Source organism: Ovis aries, chromosome 6, assembly GCF_016772045.2.
Source record: "Ovis aries strain OAR_USU_Benz2616 breed Rambouillet chromosome 6, ARS-UI_Ramb_v3.0, whole genome shotgun sequence".
Taxonomy (NCBI): Eukaryota; Metazoa; Chordata; class Mammalia; order Artiodactyla; family Bovidae; genus Ovis; species Ovis aries.
The window spans coordinates 73,162,329-73,179,977 of NC_056059.1; the positions used below are offsets into that span (position 1 = coordinate 73,162,329).

At 45.4% G+C, this 17,649-nt stretch overlaps 1 protein-coding gene across 1 annotated transcript in view; it reads right to left on the bottom strand.

The window, feature by feature from the left end:
• Positions 1 to 17,649, bottom strand: part of IGFBP7 (insulin like growth factor binding protein 7) — a 79,729-nt gene that overhangs the window by 15,027 nt on the left and 47,053 nt on the right.

A 17,649-nucleotide genomic window follows, 5' to 3' on the forward strand; every position in this document is an offset into this window, starting at 1 on the left:
GCATCCAAAGGGCACGAAGTCTCCCCTCTTGCAACAGGCTATTTCCAGCCCACAATTAATTTCTTGAAACAGAAAGGAAATGACAACAGCATGTAAGAGTTTTCCCACTCATCTCAAGTACTGAAAGCTGATTTTTACAAAATCCCTCAGGGTAGTTTTATTTTTTCCCTTTGTAAGAATAGGCAAAACATAGTTTTGAAAGCTCTAAATATATTTCTTGCTTCCTTCCCTCTAAAGCCTGGATCTGAAAGGAAGCATGTCTCTTGGCCAGGGGTCTTGGTCTTTTCTGTGGCAATCGTGGACACAGTGAGCACAGCGGGGCTGCGTTTGTGTGTACTGCTGGCCCTGTTTCCAATGCTTCCTCGTCTGTCCTCACCAACACAAGGCTTCTCACTGCATTTTGGGCTCCCTCTAGGGCCCTGGGACCCAAAGAACTTGGACACCACACAGCGGATCTGGCTCAAGCCTGAGGGCCCCGTGAGGCTCTGTCCTCCTTCCCACACAGACTTGGCGGGACAACCTCAAAGCTCAGGGGATCTCAAGGGAGTGCTCTGAGAAGAATGCACCAGTGTTCAGAGATTGGAGGGGCCCGGGAACAAAGCTGCCTCTCACGCAGCAAAACCACATGAGGAAAGTAAGATTCCTGTGAGATTCGAGTGCCTCAGCCTTGCAACAAGCCACTTATTTCAACCTGCAGCCATTTCTCTATAGATGGAGCAAGGAGCAGGGTCATTGGTCTTAGCCAAGGCAGTTTCTGGAGCCCACATGGAAGAACTCTAGACTGATTTTCTGTCACATGTCTTGAAGATATGCTATGGATTCTCTAACAGCCTAATTTTAAAACTAAGATCTCCTTAGTTTTAATATAGTCCAACGTATCAAATATTTCTATTATGATTGATGCTTTTTGTGTTCTGTTACATTTTTTGTTTTTGGCCCAGACCAAGCCCATAATGATCTCCTGTTTTCTTCTATAAGCTCCATAGGTTTACCTTTCATATTTAGGTTTTGGTCCATCTTTAATTAATTGTTGTGTACCAGACCACCTGACCTGCCTCTTGAGAAACCTGTATGCAGGTCAGGAAGCAACAGTTAGAACTGGACATGGAACAACAGACTGGTTCCAAATAGGAAAAGGAGTACGTCAAGGCTGTATATTGTCACCCTACTTATTTAACTTCTATGCAGAGTACATCATGAGAAACGCTGGGCTGGAAGAAGCACAAGCTGGAATCAAGACTGCTGGGAGAAACAGCAATAATCTCACATATGCAGATGACACCACCCTTATGGCAGAAAGTGAAGAACTAAAGAACCTTTTGATGAAAGTGAAAGAGGAGAGTGAAAAAGTTGGCTTAAAGCTCAACATTCAGAAAACTAAGATCATGACATCCAGTCCCATCACTTCATGGCAAATAAATGGGGAAACAGTGGAAACAGTGGCTGACTTTTTTTTTTCTGGGCTCCAAAATCACTGCAGATGGTGACTGCGGCCATGAAATTAAAAGACGCTTACTCCTTGGAAGGAAAGTTATGACCAATCTAGATAGCATATTAAAAAGCAGAGACATTATTTTGCCAACAAAGGTCCGTCTAGTCAAGGCTATGGTTTTTCCAGTGGTCATGTATGGATGTAAGAGTTGGGCTATAAAGAAAGCTGAGAGCCAAAGAGTTGATGCTTTTGAACTGTGGTATTGGAGAAGACTCTTGTGAGTCCCTTGGACTGCAAGGAGATCCAACCAGTCTGTCCTATAGGAGATCAGTCCTGGATGTTCACTGGAAGGACTGATGTTGAAGCTGAAACTCCAATACTTTGGCCACCTGATGAGAAGAGCTGACTCATTTGAAAAGACCCTGATGCTGGGAAAGATTGAGGGCAGGAGGAGAAGTGGTCGACAGAGGATGAAATGGTTCGATGGCATCACTGACCCGATGGACATGGGTTTGGGTGAACTCCAGGAGTTGGTGATGGACAGGGAGGCCTGGCGTGCTGTGGTTCATGGGGTCACAAAGAGTCGGACATGACTGAGTGACTGAATTGAACTGAACTGATGTTAGGAAGTAGAGGTCAAAGTTCATCACCCCTCCCCAGAAGACAACCAACTGCTTTGGCATCATTTGTTGAAAAGACTATCCTTTTCCTACTGTAAGTGGTGCCTTTGAAGTAAATCCATTGCTTATATATATGAGTCTATTTCTGGACTCTCTACTCAGTTCCATTGCATTTATCCTTGTACCAACAACCATGGTATGACAGAAGGAAATGGCAACCCACTCCAGTATTCTTGCCTGGAAAATCCCATGATCGGAGAAGCCTGGTGGGCTACAGCCCATGGGTTTGCAAAGAGTCGGACGTGACTGAGCAATTTCACTGTCTTCACTGTTTCACTGTATTAAAACTAAAGCACTGAATGAAGGCTAGATCCATTATACCCATCTCCCTTTAATTCTGTCCTTATTCCAAGAGGCAGAACATTTCAGGAGGAGCAAAAAATTCTTTAACAACATCCTAAAGTGAAAGTTGCTCAGTTATGTCCAGCTCTTGGTGATCCCATGGACTACATAGTCCACAGAATTCTCTAGGCCAGAATACTGGAAAGGGTAGCTTTTCCTTCTCCAGGGTATCTTCCCAACCCAGGGATCAAACCCAGGTCTCCAGCATTGCTGGCAGATTCTTTACCAGTTGAGCCACAAGGGAAGCCCTACCCAGAAATACTTGGAATAAGAGCCATTCCCAGAGCATTCAGATGAGGACAAATCATGCTGTGAGTTCCCACCCCCTCTCTCTCCCAACTCTTTGAATATATATCCAGCCTCAGGTGAATGGGCTGAGTGAATATTCAGACCAGAATTTGTCAATTCTGCTACCAGGCCATGCCTAGAATTCCACAAGAATTCTATACCATGAAAATCTGTATTACTCACTGACTCCTGTTGAGTTGATGGGGTGGAGAGGCAAAGGAGAAACCATTAGGACCAGTCCCCTGCACAACATTTATGGAAACCCTTGCTATTTCAAACGTTCCTGAATAAATGTTGACCCACAGAGATACCAAGTGGACATAATTTGTATGGAAGTGAAAGACAGTGAAAACATTTGGGGCTGATGTGGTGGCAGGTCCAACCCTGCACCCCTCCCCCACTTTAAACAACCACCATCCCACATATTCCATTGACAAGCAGTTTCACTGCCTGAATTAGCTCGAATTGCACGTGCACCATGCCAGTTCATTTCCTGAAGGTTCTGTCCTACCTCACGAGAGCAGCTGACAACATGACTTTTTGCCAAATAACTTCTAACTCTTTCCATGTTGCCTTTTTTTTCCCAGGAAGGCCAAAGCAGATCTAGAATTATTTCTGTTTTTAAGGATAAAGGAACTTCTAGTTCATTCTGAGCTTATTTTCAGGCAGAAAGCTCAAAATCAGTCCTCAAGGCCAAGCCAAGGGTAATAAAATTGCCATCTAAATCATGCTCGGTGTTTGGATTCCATTTTAAACGAGTCACAGACTATTTAAACACTGTAGGGACAAACACCCGGATAGGTTCAGGTTCGATTATTTATTTATCTTTGTCTTTGTTCCAGTAAAGACTTCAAACTACTCAAACATATGTCTAGCAGACATCCTGTACAGAATAACTGCCCACTGCCTCTCTCCTCCCCTTCCCCACCGTGGACAACTCTGGGCAGCAACCAAGCTGTAGCAGTGATGCCTGGTGGCTGGAGTAGGGAAAAATCCATCCCAAGACTTTCCTCACTTCCAACTCTCCCTACTTTTCTGTTTCAGATGAGTGCCTCCAGCCAGGGTATTCCATGTTTCTTTCTTACCTTTCTCAACTCAATTAGTTCTTATTCCATTTCATGTGATCTTTCTCAGCTCTCTAAATTTATTATATTGCTCCCTTATGTTTTATAATTCTTGCCTGGTAAGCTTAGGTGGTCTCTTCCTTTTAATCATTCCTTGAGGGGAAAGAGGAAGAAAAAGAAGGGAGGAAGGGAGGAGGCAGAGGAGAAGGAGAAGAAAGAGAAAATGAAGTACAGAGAGATCCAGATCTTAAAGTTGTAAGGAAGAGGAAAGTTCTAAGTTTGGAAGAAAAGTAAAATTCAATTTAATGAGTCAGTGTCACCTTAAAAGTACCTGGAAAGAGTCAGATCCTCCCAGGGAATGTCCACCTAAGTCTGTGTCCTCTCCCTCAGACACTTGTTTTTTGGCTGTGCCATGTGATATGTGTGATCTTCGTTCCCCAACTAGGGATTGAACCCACACCCTGTGCACTGGAAGCTTAGAGTCTTAACCACTGGGCTGCCAGGGAAATATCCACGTAGAGACTTTTAATTAAGTTCTAGACAAATGACAGACAGGCTACAGCTTACTTGCTGCTATAAATAGCAATGTTCTGAGAAACCACTAAAGACACAGAAAAGCAAGAACTGTTGACAGATTTAAATTTGGAATATTCCAATTTGATTCTGAAGAGTTAAAGAAGGGCTGCTGCTGCTGCTAAGTCGCTTCAGTCGTGTCCGACTCTGTGTGACCCCATAGACAGCAGCCCACCAGGCTCCCCCGTCCCTGGGATTCTCCAGGCAAGAACACAGGAGTGGGTTGCCATTTCCTTCTCCAATGCATGAAAGTGAAAAGTGAAAGTGAAGTCGCTCAGTCATGTCCGACCCTCAGCGACCCCATGGACTGCAGCCTTCCAGGCTCCTCCAACCATGGGAGTTTCCAGGCAAGAGTACTGGAGTGGGGTGCCATTGCCTTCTCCGTAAAGAAGGCCAGTTCCCAGTTCCCACAAAACACACAAATGTCATGAGGAAAAGATCCTGAAATAGGATTAACTTTGAACTTGACAAGCAATTCATTTAAGCCAATCTTATACAAAGCTGTAATAGAGAGGAGAGAGTTAAAATTTGTTGTCCTATAAAAAGCATGGGAATACTATAAAAGAAATATGTGAACAATTTCCTAGTCTCTTACAGAACACAAAACACTCCCTAGACATGACCTGAGATGCCCTCACCATGTTATCATTAAAATAACAAACAAAACCCCCAGAGCTCTTTTGGGGAGAGAATACTTGGCCCTGGATGCTTGTCTACCGCTTATAGCTAGGCGACCTTAGACAAGCCACTTAACTCATTTGTACAGAAGAAACTGGGGCAGGTCTGAGAGTTTTCTTTTGGGTTGGAAGTGAATGTACCCATCATGAACGTGCCCTAGAGCACATTCATATGGCATCTTTAATGTCCATGAAGTTTTGAGGTTCTACTGCCTGGTTCTGGGAGCTCTCATATCTCACAAAGCAGTCTAGTGCACCACCTCATCCACCTAAATGCAATGTACATGACTTATAACAAAGTTTATTCTCCCAGAGATCAAGAAAAATAGAGCTTTAATTATAAAAGTATCCATGGTTACCAAGATAACTAATTTATTAACCTGAAAAAGCCACATAGAAGATGTTAGGAGAGGTCATGTTTTGGAGCTAAATATATGTACTCCATTGAACCTGGGAAATGGTCAAAAGTCAAATTCTTCCTAATAGTCAATTTTTGTCCCATTTTGTTGATATACTATTCAACCACATTTTCCTCTTCACTGCTGTCTTCATTTCTTCCATCATCTCTCTGATGTTTATTCTACAAATTCACCCTTCTTTCTTATTCTCACCAAAACTCATTCTCTCCTCCTAGCATTCATGCCCACTCTCTCATTACACGCTTATTGCTACTTCTAGAACCTTTGCTTATGCTGATGCACTTGCCTGCTGGGAATGTCCTCCTTCCTCTCATCTATTATCTATATCTTATTCTTTATTTGGAGCTCTAAGGCTGAAATTTCATCTCCCTTTTGAAATTTTTTTTAACAGCTCCAGTTCCCTCCTAATTCTCTGAAATCTTGTTGGACTCAGAATTAGTGCCACGCAGCTTAGTCATCATTGTTGTCTAATGCTTTCCCCTGCAGGGCTAATTGAGAAACGCCAGTCTCCTTATAGAATCATAACTGAGCCAGAAACTCTGGAATCAGATATACTTCCTGTTCATTGGTACGAGGGACAGATAAGACTGTATATTGTGGGAAAAGGGCAGCAGAAAACTCAGAACATGACTAGTTACATGGAACTAAGAAGATAGCTATTATCTTGAAAATACACCAGTGTACACATTGCAAGGTACCTAACCAAAGTGGTGCTATAGTCCCTTCCTATTTATCAGCTAGAAGATTATTCATTGTGATTTTCTTTAATCTTCCACTTGACTTCCTCTTCCTTCTTGGCTATTCTCCATTCACCAATGAATTTGCATATGATGAGGGATGCACAATAATTTAAATCTATGTTAGCCAAGCAAGTCCCAATGAGAAGGGTAGATCTCCTGTGGGGAAAGATCATCAGTCACCCTCACATCAAAACAGGACTTCTACGATATGCAGGGTTATATCATTGACATTATAACTCTCACTGAATATGGATAAATGTGGCTAAGAGAGTCAAGCATAAAGACTTCCCCAAGTTATAGTAGATTTGCAGACCACACTAATCTTGTCTCTTAATGATGCTGGGTCCTAAAATAGCTCACAGAAATTATGTGCATTCATACCAAAAAAGGACGGTTTAAAAACGAAGTGAGATACCACATATGGAGATAAAATGTTCAGACAACTTGGCAAAAATCCCCAGATTGGATTCCGATAACACATTGAAGGGAAAAGCACCAAACAAAAGTACAAAATGGGAAAAGAATAGTAGGAAGGCACTATGTCCAAGAGGGGGAAGGGGATGAAACACATGGACACTTCCTGATATTAAATAAGGGGAAGCAGGATCTGAATGGCTAATTAAAGGGCAGAGCCATCTGCCAAGGCAAGTCATTTCAGGAACTTTCGGAGGTGGGGTGATGCAGTAGCTGACCCTCGGAGGGGAATCAGGCACACAGTCTCATGGGGGCAAGGGCAGCAAGGGCAGCAAGGGCAGGGGAAGAAAGTGCTGTATCGTAAGCAGCACAGCCCAGATGTAATTTCAGGGTTTGGGCTTAAGGCAAAATCATCTGGTTATGGATGCTCCAGTTGGTTGTTTACATTTTAGAAGATGCTCATGCTCATGTTCAGTTGCTCAGTTTTGTCCAACTCTTTGCAACCCCATGGACTCCAGCCTGCCAGGCTCCTCTGTCCATGGGATTTCCCAGCAAGAATACTGGAGTAAGTAGCCATTTCCTTCTCCAGGGGTCTACTCGACCCAGGGATGGCACCCATGTCTCCTGTGTCTCCTGCATGGCAGGCGGATTCTTTACTGATGAGCCACTGGGGAAGCCCTTATCGTGACGGGGCTCTCTCAAACACTGCTGGGGTAAGAGTATATAAGTGGTTTCTCTTCCTCAGATAACAATGTACTGAGGTGAGATGGGGGACGTTCAACACATACAGACAGATCAAAATGCTAGGGAGGCAATTGACTGTGATGAGCTTGCAGCATGGACTTTGGAATCAGGAATTCTGCTCTACAACTTCTGAGTTACGTGACACTGAAGAAGTTATTTGACATTTCTCAGTTTATTCATCTGTGAAATGGGATAATAACTAAGTCATTAGATTATCAGAAAGATCAAACAAGATACAGCAATTAGCACAGGACCTGGCATGTGCTAGGTCAGTAAGCATTGCCATGCTGTGTTTAGTTGCTCAGTAGCATCAGACTCTTTGTGACCTCACGGATGGTAGCCTGTCAGCCTCCTCTGTCCCTGGGGATTCTCCAGGCAAGAATAGTAGAGTGGGTCACCATGCCCTCCTCCAGGGGATCTTCTCAACCCAGGGATTGAACCCAGGTCTCCCACATTGCAGGCGGATTCTTTACCAGCTGAGCCACCAGGGAAGCCCCAGTATTAGTTACTGCTTTAATTTCAAAGCAAATTCTTATGACTGAAGCTGATATAAATTGCTTCTTCAGAGAATGGAGAGGACACATGACTGGGGCAGGGGGTGGCTGGGAAAGGAGCTGGCATTTGAGTAGGCCCTGAAGTTCAGAAGTCAGCCTCCTCTCAAGGAAAGGTTTTCACTTTCAGAGACCTGCCTGAGCAGAGGTGTGCAGCAGGAAAACACAAACTGGCTGATGGCATAGCGAGCATCCCAGTCCGGCTGGGGAAGAGTAAGGGAGCAGAGCTGAGAATCAGGCGCCGGGCACAGTGGAAGGCAGAGGGGGTGGGGTCTGGGGTCCAGTGTGTCTTTGAATGTCAGAGAGATGAGATTCAAGTGGCGTTTGGGGAGTTGACTTCAGAGGCCTTGATAGCAGGACTAGGATGGGTTAGGGATTAGGAGCATAAATCAAGGTGGTAGTAATGGGAATAGGCTACCAGAGCTCTGCCAAGAGAACTCACTGGCCATAGCAAACAGCCTCTTCCAACAACTCAAGAGAAGACTCTACACATGGACATCACCAGATGGTCAACACCAAAATCAGACTGATTATATTCTTTGCAGCCAAAGATGGAGAAGCTCTATACAGTCAGCAAAAACCAGACTGGGAGCTGACTGTGGCTCAGGTCATGAACTCCTTTTTGCCAAATTCAGACTTAAATTGAGGAAAGCAGGGAAAACCACTAGACCATTCAGGCATGACCTAAATCAAATCCCTAATGATTATACAGTGGAAGTGAGAAACAGATTTAAGGGACTAGATCTGATAGACAGAGTGCCTGATGAACTATGGATGGAGGTTTGTGACACTGTAGAGGAGACAGGGATCAAGACCATCCCCATGGAAAAGAAATGCAAAAAAGCAAAATGACTGTCTGAGGAGTCTTTACAAACAGCTGTGAAAAGAAGAGAAGCCAAAAGCAAATGAAGAAAGAAAAGATATAAACATCTGGATGCAGAGTTCAAAAGAATAGCAAGGAGAGATAAGAAAGCCTTCCTCAGGGATCAGTGCAAAGAAACAGAGGAAAACAATAGAATGGGAAAGACTAGAGATCTCTTCAAGAAAATTAGAGATAACAAGGGAACATTTCACACAAAGATGGGCTCAATAAAGGACAGAAATGGTATGGACCTACCAGAAGCAGAAGATATTAAGAGGTGGCAAGAATACACAGAAGAACTGTACAAAAAGGATCTTCATGAACCAGATAATCACAACAGTGTGATCACTCACCTAGAGCCAGACATCCTGGAATGTGAAGTCAGGTGGGCCTTAGAAAGCATCACTACGAACAAAGCTAGTGGAGGTGATGGAATTCCAGTGGAGCTATTTCAAATCCTGAAAGATGATGCTGTGAATGTGCTGCACTCAATATGCCAGCAAATTTGGAAAACTCAGCAGTGGCCACAGGACTGGAAAAGGTCAGTTTTCATTCCAATCTCAAAGAAAGGCAATGCCAAAGAATGCTCAAACTACTGCATAATTGCACTCATCTCACATGCTAGCAAAGGAATGCTCAAAATTCTCCAAGCCAGGTTTCAACAATACGTGAACTGTGAACTTCCAGATGTTCAAGCTGGATTTAGAAAAGGCAGAGGAACCAGAGATCAGATTGCCAACATCTGCTGGATCATGGAAAAAGCAAGAGAGTTCCAGAAAAACATCTACTTCTGCTTTATTGACTATGCCAAAGCCTTTGACTGTGTGGATCACAATAAACTGTGGAAAATTCTTCAAGAGATGGGACTACCAGACCACCTGACCTGCCTCTTGAGAAATCTGTATGTGGGTCAGGAAGCAACACTTACAACTGGACATGGAACAACAGACTGGTTCCAAAAAGGAAAAGGAGTACATCAAGCCTGTATATTGTTACTCTGCTTATTTAACTTATATGCAGAGTACATCATGAGAAACGCTGGGCTGGATGAAGCACAAGCTGGAATCAAGATTGCTGGGAGAAATATCAATAACCTCAGATATGCAGATGACACCACCCTTATGGCAGAAAGTGAAGAGGAGCTAAAAAGCCTCTTGATGAAAGTGAAAGAGGGGAGTGAAAAGTTGGCTTAAAGCTCAACATTCAGAAAACGAAGATCATGGCATCCAGACCTATCACTTCATGGCAAATAGATGGAGAAACAGTGGAAACAGTGGCAGACTTTATTTTTCTGGGCTCCAAAATCACTGCAGATGGTGACTGCAGCCATGAAATAGAAAGACGCTTACTCCTTGGAAGAAAAGTTATGACCAACCTAGATAGCATAGTCAAAAGCAGAGACATTACTGTGCCAACAAAGGTCTGTCTAGTCAAGGCTATGGTTTTTCCAGTAGTCAAGTATAGATGTGAGAGTTGGACTATAAAGAAAGCTGAGCGCAGAAGAATTGATGCTTTTGAACTGTGGTGTTGGAGGAGACTCTTGTGAGTCCCTTGGACTGCAAGGAGATCCAATCACCCAAAGGAAATCAGTCCTGAATGGTCATTAGAAGGACTGATGTTGAAGCTGATACTCCAATACTTTGGCCACCTGATGCAAAGAATTGACTCATTTGAAAAGACCCTGATGCTGGGAAAGATTGAAGGCAGGAGGAGAAGGGGATGACATAGGGTGTGATGGTTGGATGGCATCACTGACTCAATGCACATGAGTTTGAGTAAACTCCGGGAGTTGGTGATGGAGAGGGAGGCCTGGCATGCTTAAGCCCATGGGGTCGCAAAGAGTCGGACACGACTGAGCAACTGAACTGAACTAATGGGAACAGAGAGGCAAGGGGCAGACTTGAGAGATTATTCAGGAAGAACCAACATTAGCCAGGAACTGACTGGATATGGGGAAGAGGGAATGAGTTAAACGTTTTAAGAGGGGGCTGTGACACCATGAAGGGAAGCTGAATCTGAGGCATCACCCTGGGCAATGAGGAAGTACGAATGCCACAGAGAGAAAGGAAACAGACCGGCACCAGTGGTACTAAGGTAAACATGGTCTACTCTACACTTTGCCCTGGAAGGCTGGGTGCATTCCCTGGTATAGAAGGAAAACTGCCTTCCTGGCTCTTCCCTGGACAGCTTCTCTGGAGGGCATTCCATCTGCTCACTGCTGATACCTGGCCCATTCTCACCACACACCATCCCAGGTAAAGCAGGGGAGTAGACAGCTAAGACACTGCTTAGCAACCTGCCACTTCCCTGCCAGGGGAGTTCATCCGAGTGCAGACTGTCTGGTATGATACAACCCTAGAGATGGCAAACACAGATCCTGAGAATTGCATTTCCTGTCTGACAGCTAGTTACCTCTGGGTTAATGAGACACACCATTTTGGTTCCAATCTTTGATGCTGAAAATCTTCTTAGTCTATTTTATCTGTAGTAGACATCATAGATTTCAGATGTCTCTCTATGACTGAATCTTGCAAGGTCTCAAAATTATCACAGGTTTGAACTGACCATGGAATATAAACAGAAAGTTGCTTCTTAAAATCTGTTGCTTGCAAACCAATCTCTTATTTGATGATGTCTTCTTATTCTTTTCCCCTAACATGGAAGGGTGCAACACAAAATGAACAGAATAACGACTAAGGGTCTGACTCCAGGCTGAGATTTCCCATGCACGGGTGATTCTGGTACATGAAGTCTGAGATTATCCTTGGATGAGTCCTGCATTAGGTAAAATAAATCCATGAAACATTCAAAGCCAAGTTCAGACGTGTAAGCTGAAGAGATCACTCAGGCAACCATGTGGTGGCTGAGCTAGCCTGGGGCTGTGTCAGCAACATTGCCTATGGGTGAGCTCATGTATTCGGAAGAGTTCCCACAGAAGCTGAAATAGCTAGATTGCCTGTATGACACTGGACTGACTGATGTCTGCACGAGTTAAATGAGCACGCTACATTTTTATTTGGTTTGAGCACAAGGAAGAACTGACTTCATACAGAGTACCTTTATGAGCGGAAACTCTCAAGTTATGTAAGTGTACCTTGTTCATGCTAATGGAACCTTGGGGAAATTTTTCCCCTGCATTTCATGGGCCTGTCCTATTTGGACTATGACTCACCTTAAACCCAACAAATTATAATTTTGGGTCAGTTTTTCCTATTCTGCCAGCACAGAACTGGGTGGGGAAGTTTCCACAGGAGGGCACTTATTGCCACCTGAATCTGGGCTTTCTAGAAACCCAGAGAGCGAGTTCCCCAAGGATACTTCATCTTTGCCTCCCTGTCTCCCAGTGCCTGGCATTGTCAAGCATCAGAAGTGTTTCCTGAACCAAGCTGTGAGCTGCAAGAGGAAGTCTTCCAGAAACTGGAGGCTACCTGCCCCCAGAACTTAGTCTCTGTCCACAGGCCCTAAGCTGACTGACAAGCGTTGCAGTCTGGGCAGATCCAAAAAAAGAGATGTTCCTGAACCTCTGCCCCTGGAGGGAAGGATATGAGGGACTGTCAGGTGGCCTTCGACTTCAAAGAGGGTTGGATTGGCTAAGCCTACTGCCTAGAACACTTTAGAAAGATGAAGAAGGCGAAGGCCTGAGCTCCCAGGAGGCCCTAGGAGGATACCACTATGGGGTTACTCCTGCTGTTTCCTGTCCACTGGATAGACTGGCTTTCAGGAAGTTTCCTGCCGGGGTATTTCGCAGAAGACTAAAGTCATCAGCTCCTGGAGAACTAGGTAAGCCCTCAACTCCACTTTGTTCAAGGAGGAGACTTATATGGTGGGAAATCCTCAGTGCAGGTTGATGGCTCTGGAAGAAGCCTGTGGGAACTGACAGTGCAGTGCAGGGTCCCCCTTTAGATTAGGAATTATCAGAAAGAGGAGATGTGTTCAGCCTCTGGAGCTCATGCAGGCTGGAAGAGATCTCACAGAGGGGCGTCTGCAGGAATAACATGTGCCAGACACACAGCCAAAGTGGCAAGCCCCGGCCACCCGGGAGCCGGCCTGTAAGAAGGATCTTATGCTGCTGTGCCTGCCAAGCCTGGCCGCTCACTGGGCTCCTCCGGGAATGTTTAACTGGACAAGCCCAGGCCTGGGCTGTACTCCCAGAGTTTCTCAGTCTGAACGTGGGGCCTGGCACTGGAATTATTGTTTTTCCACTCCCCAGGTGAAACCACTCAACAAAAACATGGCTGCAGAGCAGGAGATGCTCAGATGCTGCAGACACAAAGGTGGAGAGTAAGAAGGGAGGAGAGGAGGAGAGATCTGGAGAAACATTGCTCCCAAGTCTTCTTAGGGAGAGGCCGAGGACAGTGGAAGATGCCAAGATTCAAGGAGAAGAGAGGACAGTCCCCGGAACTGGGGTGAGGGGTGAAGCATGTAGAGACCCCATAACAATGCTCTTTAGTGTTACTATTACCATTCTCTGGGGGGATGGTGGGCCATGTCTGACTTCCCCTCCTTTGTCAGGAGCTTGGAGCTGCCTGCTCTCAGAGTCTTAGCAGTTCTCCTTCTGTGCTGTTTTCCATTTTCCTAAAAATAAAGCATTTGGCTCATAGCCCCAGCCCCGCCCCTGCCCCTCTCCTGCCCTTAATGGCAACACCAGAGTTGAGGCTCTGCACGCATTTGTGAGTCTCACTAAAGAGCTCACTGAATCTGGATCCTTTGCCCATTTAGAGTCAGGTCACCTCTCTGCTAAGACATGCTCAGCTTGGCTTTGCCAGGGCCTAGGACCAGAAAAAACACAAGGGAGGCACCCCCCGCCACCCCACCCCATACCCACCCCCAGCCACAGGGCAAGTGTTGGGTGTGCAGGGCCAATCGAGCCTGGCGGGTTTTAACTTGGTGATGTCTGTGCCTGTCAGGCCCTGGCCTCTAGAGCGCTTGTGGTTACAGGTGCCTCCTGGGCTGACAACCCCAGACACTCATCAGCCGTGCCTAACAGCTCCTCCCTTCTCTTTCTCAGGGTTTTTTCTCTCCTTCTCTGGTGCCCTCTGGTTATTGTCTGTACTCCTCTGTGAGCTCCACAGACTTGAAAGCTCACAGTTATTTACTCAAGTCTCACTCTTTGTTTATCTCTGCTTTGCTGAGTGTTCTCAGATTTCCTTTCAGCTTTCTCGTAGGAGTCAGCGTTACTCCTCCCACGTTCTGCATTTTTCTAGCACTGCCCTCCAGGCTCAGACTGGAGCAGAACACTTCTCTCACTTTGTGGGCTAGTTCTCAGGTGTGTCTCGAGTACGTGGACGATATCTGCTACAGTGCACTCGCTTTGTGGACATGCTGTGTGCTCCCAGTATAACAAGACCTTCTTTCTGAGTGCTGAGGGGAAATGCATATTACAGAAGGTGCTAGATGTGGGCGCCGTAGACCACCTGAGCTGGGAAGGGCTGGATTGCTCAAGGAGCTTCAGAAGTGTCAGGAAACACAGCTCTGGAAACCAGCGAAATGGGCATGTCCCGCCGATCACGGGGGATGAGGGCCTCTCCCATAGGAACTGGGGGATTTGAATAAAGGTTTTATATTTTCATTAGTGAGGCAAGTCTTGCTTGCTCTTATCTGCTGGAGGCTGACCTGGAGCCCACCCTACTGGGTGTGAGCTATGAAAAATGGAAACCAGGTAAAGGAAAGCTATGTCACTGCATGGGTGAGTAGTTACCCTAGAAGGAGGGTCCCTGGGGGTATGAGAAGGCTCTTTGCTGCTCTTGTACTTCAGTGGTATCCAACTCCTTGTGACCCCATGGACTGTAGCCTGCCAGGCGCCTCTGTCCATGGGATTCTCCAGGCAAGGATACTGGAATGGGTTGCCATGCCCTCCTCCAGGGGATCTTCCTGACCCAGGGACTGAACTTGTGATTCTACGTCTTCTGCACTGGCAGTTGGGTTCTTTACCACTAGCACCACCTGGAAGCCCTCTTACTGGTATTTTTAGGACCAGACAGCTTTACTTTGGCATTTTATTTTCAGACAGTGATTATTTTTCTATAATTAGTGGTACTTTCTCTTTTTATGAGTTTTGTTTTCCCTGAGTTATAAATTCCTTTTATAATGTAGGGGGAAAAAAAGGAGCTTTCATGGATTCAGTAGTAACCTGGGTTTTAAAGGGGAAGACATGGCATCTTTACGAGGACTGGGAGCAACTCCATGCAAGGAAACCCATGGGGCCTGTGGTTGAAACATCCTTTCCCTCTGCAGGTGTTCCTTCTAGAGCAGCCATCAGCTCCAGCCATGGAAATTTTATTCTTTTGTTTAAGTGAAGAAAAATAATTTCCTCAGAGCAGCAGCTGGGATTTCAGACTTGGCACCTCTTCAGAGCAGCCATACATAAAAGTAGGAAACTCATTCTTGACAAACTTGGGGGAGAAAATGTTCTTGAGGTTCCTGAAATTGATGTAGAAGCTGTGCTTTTTGCCTCCTTAGTCCTTGCCTTTGGGTATATTCTCAGGAAATCTTTAGCAAATGTGTGGCCCCTTTAGGAAGCTGGGGGCTTCAAAGATGAGGCTGGTTTGTAAAGCAGCTGATGCCTGCTCTGCTTGTGAACACGGGGAAGAGCTGGAAAGCAGTCCAGACTTGTCTAGTCCATGGGAAATGACGATGGTCCCTGAGCTTGGAAATCAGTTAAACTGACACTTGAAGAGAAGAAAAGTCAGAGTTGACTCATAGATAACATATGACAAGACCCCTGGGACGAATATGATGTTGATAAGTATGACAGCTTGATAAGTTGACAAGTTTGACGTCATGTAACCTGCCTCCACTCACACACCCATGAGAGCTTGGCCTCTGGAAATTGAGGGTCATGGTCTTTGGAGCTGAGAGAGCTTAATCCGACTCACAGACAGTTCTGAATAATTTTTTGAAAAATAAGTAAGCAGCATTTTAACCTACACAACAATAATGAGGAATAACAAATCCACAAATACTCCACAGTGTCAGCACTGGACAGATTTCTCAAGGTCATAACATGCTCAGATGATTAAAGAATGGATCTTTCTGTAACATATCAGTCATCAGCTATAAAACTGGACTGCCCAGAGGTTTAATCCCTAATAAGAAAGACAAATGTCATCTACTCATCATTAATATTCATTTCCTGTAATGAGAACACTAATTTGTACTACTGCCTAGATGAATTTACTCACTGAAGGAAAATCTCTGTGGAAAAACGTACGAACGTTGAGAAAGATTCACAATGATACTAACTAAATCGAATTTCAGCATTGCATGGCACTAAGCAGGTAAAAGCATGGAGTGGATCCACGAACTAAGTGCTGCTCTGGGTGACACCAGGGATGGAAAGACGTTGGGGCTGGACTCCCACCTGATGCGGATTTACAAAACAGGAAGTATAGACAAGTATACAAGTACAGAAGCAATTATAATATGGGAGGCGTGTGACTGCTGCTACTGCTGCTAAGTCGCTTCAGTCGTGTCCGACTCTGCGCGACTCCATAGACGGCAGCCCACCAGGCTCCACCATTCCTGGGATTCTCCAGGCAAGTACACTGGAGTGGGTTGCCATTTCCTTCTCCAATGCATGAAAGTGAAAAGTGAAAGTGAAACTGCTCAGTCATGTCCGACTCTTAGCAACCCCATGGACTGCAGCCTACCAGGCTCCTCCGTCCATGGGATTTTCCAGGGAAGAGTACTGGAGTGCGGTGCCATTGCCTTCTCCGGAGTGTGACTAGTCCTATGATATAAATATAAAAAGCATCTGGGGACTTCCCTGGTAGTCCAGGGGTTAAGAATCCACCTTGCAAAGACGGGGATGCAGGTTCGATCCCTAGTTGGCAAACCAAGATCCCATGTGCCTCGGAGCAACTAAGCCCGCGTGCTTCAACTACTGAGCCTGCGTGCTTCAACTACTGAGCCTGCGTGCCACAACTAGAGAATCCTTGCGCTGCAAGGAAAGAGCTCATATGACGCACCTAAGACCCGACACAGCCAAATAAATAAACTTTTTTTTTTAACGAGCATTCTGACCAATGGTGAACTGAATTCATGGAAGAGGAAAAGGGCTTTCAAAGTTAAAGCTAGTGGGTGGAGTTGGTGAGGAAATTCCAAGGAAAGGATCAGCCTGCTCAAAGAGGTGGAATGTGGCTTTATATTGGTATTAGGGTTTTCAGCCCACAGAGTTTTTATATCCATTACTTCATTTTGATTTTCCCCATCGTCTTGTGAGCTAAGCCAATCATTTTACAGATAAAGATACTGAGGTTCAGTAAGGTTAACTCTTTTGTGCTAAGTTCACAGCCTGGAAGTGGTATGCCTGGAACATGAATCTGTGTTTTCTAAGTCTAAACCCCGGAGAAGGCAATGGCACCCCACTCCAGTACTCTTGCCTGGAAAATCCCATGGATGGAGGAGCCTGGCAGGCTGCAGTCCATGGGGTTGCGAAGAGTCGGACAGGACTGAGCAACTTCGCTTTCACTTTTTACTTTCATGCCTTGGAGAAGGCAATGGTACCCCTCCCCAGTGTTCTTGCCTGGAGAATCCCAGGGACGGGGGAGCCTGGTGGGCTGCCGTCTATGGGGTTGCACAGAGTTGGACACGACTGAAGCGACTTAGCAGCAGCAGCAAGTCCAAACCCAGAGCTTTCCTAGGCTCCTGTGGTGCTTCTCTACATAACCCAGGATGAGTGAAATGTTCTAACTTGCTTTGTTCTGTTAGAGATGAGGGATATAGGGGCTTTCCAGGTGGTGCAGTGGTAAAGAATCTGCCCACCCATGCAGAAGACTCAGGAGTCACAGGTTTGATCCCTGGGATAGGAAGATCCCCTGGAGAAGGAAATGACAACCCACTTCAGTATTCCTGCCTGGGAAAT